This window comes from Podarcis filfolensis (assembly GCF_964270895.1).
Source record: "Podarcis filfolensis genome assembly, chromosome: 16".
Taxonomy (NCBI): domain Eukaryota; kingdom Metazoa; phylum Chordata; class Lepidosauria; order Squamata; family Lacertidae; genus Podarcis; species Podarcis filfolensis.
Window position 1 is genome coordinate 24,419,934 of NC_139620.1, and position 7,042 is coordinate 24,426,975.

At 48.5% G+C, this 7,042-nt stretch overlaps 1 long non-coding RNA gene across 1 annotated transcript; it reads left to right on the forward strand.

Moving 5' to 3' along the window:
- The first annotated feature begins 233 nt into the window (after window positions 1-233).
- LOC310751500 lies at window positions 234-2,697 on the forward strand. The gene is made up of 2 exons (XR_014542567.1): window positions 234-845; window positions 2,618-2,697. It is a non-coding gene; the product is annotated as an uncharacterized lncRNA (long non-coding RNA).
- The last annotated feature ends 4,345 nt before the right edge of the window (window positions 2,698-7,042 follow it).

Here is a 7,042-nt window from a genome sequence, read left to right on the forward strand (position 1 = left end):
CCTGCTGGTGTACACAGTCCCAAGGGTGAATGCTAGCAAGTCCAACAGGTCAAGAAAAAATGGTCCAGGTTCAATATAGTAAGCCAAGTCCAATGTTCCACAGCCAATCTTGAGGGTCTGGGCTTTTGCGGGCCACCCTGCAGCGGCGGCAGGCTCACCAGCCCTCCTAGCCAGCAGAGTCAGACCTTCCCAGGCCTCCCCATGGTGGCAGCGGGCCCTGTGGTCTCCTTCCTGTTATGGAAATTACAGGCGCCCCCCGCCATCTTTAAAGTTGTTAAATGTTACAGATATTATGCCTGAATGTATTCTTTCGACTTGACAGCTCAGGGAAGATACCTAGCTTTATGAATCATATAAAATCAACCCCTTTGCCAAGTTCCTCCATTCCAACGCCATTTTGCCCTTGGAAAAAGGACTCTTTCCCCTGCCAACTCCCCAAGCTTGAAGACATGTATACACACCTCCTACCCCAGGAAATGCCCAGAGGGGACAATTGCTGGGCTCATTGTTCTCCAAGGGAAGCCAGATCTCATCACCAGACTTGCCTCAGGCTCCAGACATGCAAAGGAAGTTCTATCGTACTTTTGAGTGGTGGGTACTTAAAACACGTTTGCCTATGCTCATCTTATACTTGGGTGTTGTCCTGACATATCTGTCTATGCTAATCTTGTGTAACCCTCCCTTTTGTGACATGTTAGTGATATAGCAATGGTGTATTGATGATGCTATGTGAACTGTATTCTGGGATATGGTGGGAAAGTTGTAAAAGTCAGTGTCGCCCCATGCTCTAGGTTCACTCACTGCTGTTAAACCTGTTGCGCAACAATAAAGGATCTAAGTTATGGGTAAGCAAACTAAAGCCTGGGGGCCAGATCCAGCCCAATCGCCATCTAAATCCGGCCCGCGGACGGTCCAGGAATCAGCGTGTTTTTACACGAGTAGAATGTGTCCTTTTATTTAAAATGCATCTCTGGGTTATTTGTGGGGCCTGCCTGGTGTTTTCACATGAGCAGAATGTGTGCTTTTATTTAAAATGCATCTCTGGGTTATTAGTGGAACCTGCCTGGTGTTTTTACATGAGTTGAATGTGTCCTTTTATTTAAGATGCATCTCTGGGTTATTTGTGGGGCATAGGAATTTGTTCATTCCCTGCCGCAAAATATAGACCAGCCCCCCACAAGGTCGGAAGGACAGTGGACCAGCCCCCTGCTGAAAAAGTTTGCTGACCCCTGATCTAAGTCTACTGACTGCTGTTTTGCTCCAAAATTGCTTGGCTGGAATTTCCTTCTTTTACAGACCGCATGGACCCACGGGGGACTTGTACCCTGATGAGCTGGGTTGTTGAGTAGTCTGTCAACCCAGGATTTTTCTTAACAGATGGCACCCAATGTGGGCCTAGCGGTTCTGTCACCCATGCGATGTCACACGCACCTGACGAGTCGGTCCCCCCCCCCCCAGTGTGGGGTAGAACTCGGCGCCTCTGGTATGGTGGAATTCTGGGAATGGCTAGGAACATCCATAGGCAATGCTTTCCCAAGGAACACAGACAAAATGGCAGGCCTCTTCCCCCGAGGAAGCCATCAATCTCTTCTCCACCCCAGCAGTTCCCTGCGAGGTCAGCCTGCAAGCTTTTTATTTTTAGATGTCCATTAAGTTTTTTATTAAAGATTTTCTTGATTTACAGAAGTATGTGCAATGTCTCTCTCTCGTATTCCCCCCCCCATGTAATATTTTTTACAAATCGGTTTCATTTGTTGAGACATTAGGAAGAAAAGGGGGAGAGAGGTGGAGGCGGGGAGAGATGGGTGGGGGTGGGGTCGGGTGCTGATGTTTCTATTTTACTTAATATATGTAGGGTTTGGTGTCAGTGTCGCTTGTGCAGGTTCTCTGCTGTTCGCTTGTGTTCCTTTGGTGGTGAGAGAGGTTGGGGTTGGCCTAGGGTGTGGTTGTTCATTTGTGGTGGGCTATGGTGGTCTTTGTTTTCATGTGTGAGTGGGGTGGGTGGGTGTTTTGGATCAGGTTAGCCAGACTGATTTGTATGCTGTTGGTGGATTTTTGTCACTGTCTTGTTGGGCTGTGTATGTGATAAAGGGGAGCCATACGAAGGCGTCTTCTATTTGTCCCTGTGTCAGCTTCAGTTTATTGGTTAATTTTTCTAGTAGGGCTGTTTCCCACACTATTTGGTACCATTGGTCCATGCTTACTCCTGACAGGTCTCTCCAGTGTCTGGTTATGATGTTTCTGGCTGCTGAGAGTAGGTGGGTTATGAGTTCTTTGTGGTGTAAGTGGGCATTATCGTCTTGGAAGATGTTTCGTAGGGCCAATTCTGGTGTGATTTCAAATAATTGCTTGGTTATTTTACATATTTCTCATATGGCTGTTGTCCAGATGCAAGCTTTTTGTTAACATTTCTGCACCTTATTCCTGAATGAACCACCTGTTGTTGCAACAGCCCTGATCCTAATAGAAGAGAGCTGCAAAAAATTAAAATTTCAGCATTATAGGCAAGGAAGAGGTTTTTTTTTGCCTGGTCAGCAATAAAACCTCTCTCTCTCTCTCTCTCTCTCTCTCTCTCTCTCTCTCTCTCTCTCTCTCTCTGATTCCATTGTCCTATTAGCCATCGGCACATCCAGCTGATTGCAGCTCTCAGTGACTCAGAAAAAAGAGAGGCAAGAATAAAGAAGACAGCCCTGGTGACGCCGGTCCCCTGATATTCTTTCATGTGAAGATCTTACAGTCTGTTTCATGTCGTAGGGCATGGTTCCTACAATGCTCCGAGGCGCCATCATTAAAATGGTGTGTGGGGGTGGGACTCCGATTCAGACACAATGGGTTTTGCCTGACAAAAGGCAATTCCATCTCTCTTCTCCCCCTGATATTTCAGACCCCTGTCAGAGAACGATTGACATTTGGAGGAGGAAGAGAAAGCGACCTGCTCTCCTTCGCAGGCTGGCCGGCATGGTGTTGGCGTGGGTCAGGGGACAGCCTGCTGTTCTGCAGAGCCACCACAGCTGATAGCACAGCTCTTTAAAAGGGAGGCTCATGGCTCAGGGGCAAAGCATATGCTTGGCATGCGAAGGTTCCATTGTCAATCCCTGACACCTCCTCATAGGACTGGGGAAAAACCCTGCCTGAAACCCTAGAGAGCCACTGCCAGTCAGTGCTGACAGTACTGAACTAGATGGACCAATTTGTCTGTAATAAAGGTAAAGGGACCCCTGACCATTAGGTCCAGTCGTGGCCAACTCTGGGGTTGCGGCGCTCATCTCGCTTTATTGGCTGAGGGAGCCGGCGTACAGCTTCCAGGTCATGTGGCCAGCATGACTAAGCCGCTTCTGGCGAACCAGAGCAGCGCACAGAAACGCCGTTTACCTTCCCGCCAGAGCAGTACCTATTTATTTACTTGCACTTTGATGTGCTTTCGAACTGCTAGGTTGGCAGGAGCAGGGACCGAACAATGGGAGCTCACCCTGTCGTGGGGATTTGAACTGCCGACCTTCTGATCAGCAAGTCCTAGGCTCTGTGGTTTAACCCACAGCACCACCCGTGTCCCTTTGTCTGTAATAGGTACCTTTTAAAAGGGCCGTATCAATGTCGGAGAGGATCTGCTTGGCATGCAGAAGGTCCCAGCTTCAATCCTTGGCAGCACCTCCAGATAGGACTGGGAAAAACCCCTGCCTGAAACCATAGATAGCCGCTGCCGGTCAGTGTAGACAATACTGAGCTTGATGGACCAATTGTTCTGACTCTTTATAAGGCAGTTCCCTACATTCCTGGGGATGGGATTAAAATATGAGAGAGCAGGGACCCATATGTGGTGGTCCTTCAAGCCTGGATAGCTCAGCTGGTTAGAGCGTGGTGCTGATAGCACCAAGGCTGCAGGTTTGATCCCCGTATGGGACAGCTGCATATTCCTGCATTGCAGGGGGTTGGACTAGATGATCCTCAGGGTCCCTTCCAACTCTATGATTCTACGATTGACACTTCTCCAAAGTCAGGGGAAAGGAAAGCACCGAAGGCCAGAAATAAGAATGAGGAGGGATGGGAATCTCAATGTTTCACTGGAATCGAGCTTTACTGGCTCAACAGATTTCTATAGATTATTCTACAGCAGCACTACAAAAAGGGATGAATATTTTATATGCTGTGCGAATGAACCACCGACTTATGCCAAATATATAAATGTCCAATTATATGTCGTTCCAAATCAAAATGATTTCTTCCAGCCCTGGTGTTTCTGCCGTCCCTGGTTATAACCAGAAGTGAGTCCTGCGCTGGTCAGGAATTCCAGAGAGCAGCCAAGGTGGAATTAAACAGACTGACCGTGTCTCACCTGCCTACCAGATCAACGAGGCTTTGGGATCTCGGCTGAGTCATCCCAAGTATGTTTCAGATGCTTTGATAGATTGATTTCCTGACCTTTTGTGGTTCCCTCCTCTAACCTTTTGATGTAGCACGAGCAGGAACATCACCACGGCAGACTTTTATGGATCCTGAATATCCAATTGTTCCCCTTCCTATTTTTCTGGGTCGGCTGTAAGATTTTGCTGGCAATCTTAAACTCTGCAATGAATGTGGGTTAATTCCAGTTGCTGGAGGCCACTGGAGGGGAGAGAGGCTGTTGCTCTCAGGTCTCTAGCAAACTATTGTCTGCACTTCAGTTCTCCAAGGTTTCAGGCAGGTGTGTCTCGCTTTCCCAGCCATAACTGGAGATGCTAGGAACGGGATCTGGGACCTTCTTCACGCAAGGCAGATGCTCTGCCACTGACCTATGACCCTTCCCTTGTCTCTCTAGCGCCACCTGCTGTTGGGCTCCCTGCCTTCTGCCTCGCCAGTGCCATTGGGCACCAACCACCACTGGCCAGAGGAGGAAACCCATAACGCCATCCCATTTCTCAGGCCCACCCTGTTCTTGTTTCTCCCTCCTCGCCTAGTCGATTTCCTCACCCAGATTTCCTTTTTTCAGCACCCTTCTCCTCCCCCTCCCTGAAACCAATCAATCTGCAGAGCCTCTTCATTTCTCTGCGATCTTTATCTCTTGTCAAGTGGAAAGAGGGAGAATGGTTTGAGATTTGCACATCAAAAGGAAGCCACGGTGTGCTATTGGGGGAAATTAATAAGCATTAAGGGCCCTTTCACAAAGTGTCCAGGCCCAGCGTCAAAAGAGATCCAATTAGAAATGTTCTTGACTAGGAATTGCCCCTCTTCGCTTTGGGGCCTGGGTTGAATGAATGGGCTTTTTTGCAAGAAAGATCTCCTCCTCCTCCTCGTCCTTTCTATGCAGAAAAGCAGAGAGAGAGAGAGACCATCAAAATGCAGAGCGCAGAAGCACAAAAACTTCCACCTCCCAAGTGGTGCAAAAGTATCTGGTGAAAAGAACAAAAAAACAGCTAGAGATTGTCAGCATGGGAATGTGGCTGGCAAATTAGGAAAACCATGGGCATAATTACCATAGAAGCAGGAAAGGCACGTAAAGAAATATAGTGGTACCTCGGGTTAAGTACTTAATTCATTCCGGAGGTCCGTTTTTAACCTGAACCTGTTCTTAACCTGAAGCACCACTTTAGCTAATGGGGCCTCCTGCTGCCGCCGTGCCGCTGGAGCACGATTTCTGTTCTCATCCTGAAGCAAAGTTCTTAATCCGAGGTACTATTTCTGGGTTAGCGGAGTCTGTAACCTGAAGCGTATGTAACTTGAGGTACCACTGTAATTAAAAATAAAAACCAGTGGCTACTAGTCACGATGGCTAGGCTCTGCCTTGCTGGCCAGAGGCAGTAACGCTTCTGAATACCAGTTTTTGGAAACTGCAGGAAAGGAGAGTTGCTCTTATATTCAGGTCTTGCTTGCGGGCTTTGCATTGGGGCATCTTTTTATGTTCATATCGTCTTAACCTGCATCAGGAAAATGTGTCAATTTATCCCCCACACCCAAAAATAAAACAGGGCTTTGTTTAAATGGAAGGAAAATGTGTTTGTGTCTGTTTGACAACCCTGTGGAGGAAATCTAGTGCTTATATATATATTTTCACCCCTTCCCTCTCCCATTAGTGGATTATTCTCTCACGCTCTCTCTCCTCCCCCCCCCCCCCCGTTCCTTGCAGCAAGGAAGCGGAGCTGGTTATTAAAGTTGTATTTCGTGGGCTCTCTCTGCTCTGAGCATCTGGGGAAAACCTCTGACAACAGGCAGCTCTGCCAACCATCACAGGGTGAAAAGGGATGGAAGATAAAGTAATTAGAAGCCAGAAGAGTCTTGCAGCAGCTGGGTTGTCTACTGAGTTCCACGCCCATCGTGCTGCAGGAACCTAAACCTGTCATGTTGGAGGGGAGGCAGGTGTCCTGTATGCAGAGGACAGTCCTCTGCTTAGAGGCCTTCCTTGGTGTACCTGCAGAGTCCCATCCCCCAGCTGAACTCAGACTTGAAAGAGGCATTGCGTTGGGTCCTGATATATATCGTGCTCTAGGAGGCTTAGTTAGAGGGACGCGGGTGGTGCTGTGGGTTAAACCACAAAGCCTAGGACTTGCCATTCAGAAGGTTGGCGGTTCAAATTCCCGAAATGGGGTGAGCTCCCATTGTCCGGTCCCTGCTCCTGCCAACCTAGCAGTTCGAAAGCACGTCAGAGTGCAAGTAGATAAATAGGTACCACTCCAGCGGGAAGGTAAACGGCGTTTCCATGTGCTGCTCTGGTTCGCCACATGACCCGGAAGCTGTACACCGGCTCCCTCGACCAATAAAGCGAGATGAGCGCTGCAACCCCAGAGCTGGCCATGACTGGACCTAATGGTCAGGGGGCCCTTTACCTTTACCTTTAGGAGGCTTAGTTTGGTCAGAATCGAGTACAGTGGTACCTCGGGTTACATACACTTCGGGTTACATACGCTTCAGGTTACAGACTCCGCTAACCCAGAAATAGTGCTTCAGGTTAAGAACTTTGCTTCAGAATGAGAACAGAAATTGTGCTCTGGCGGTGCGGCAGCAGCAGGAGGCCCCATTAGCTAAAGTGGTGCTTCAGGTTAAGAACAGTTTCAGGTTAAGTACGGACCTC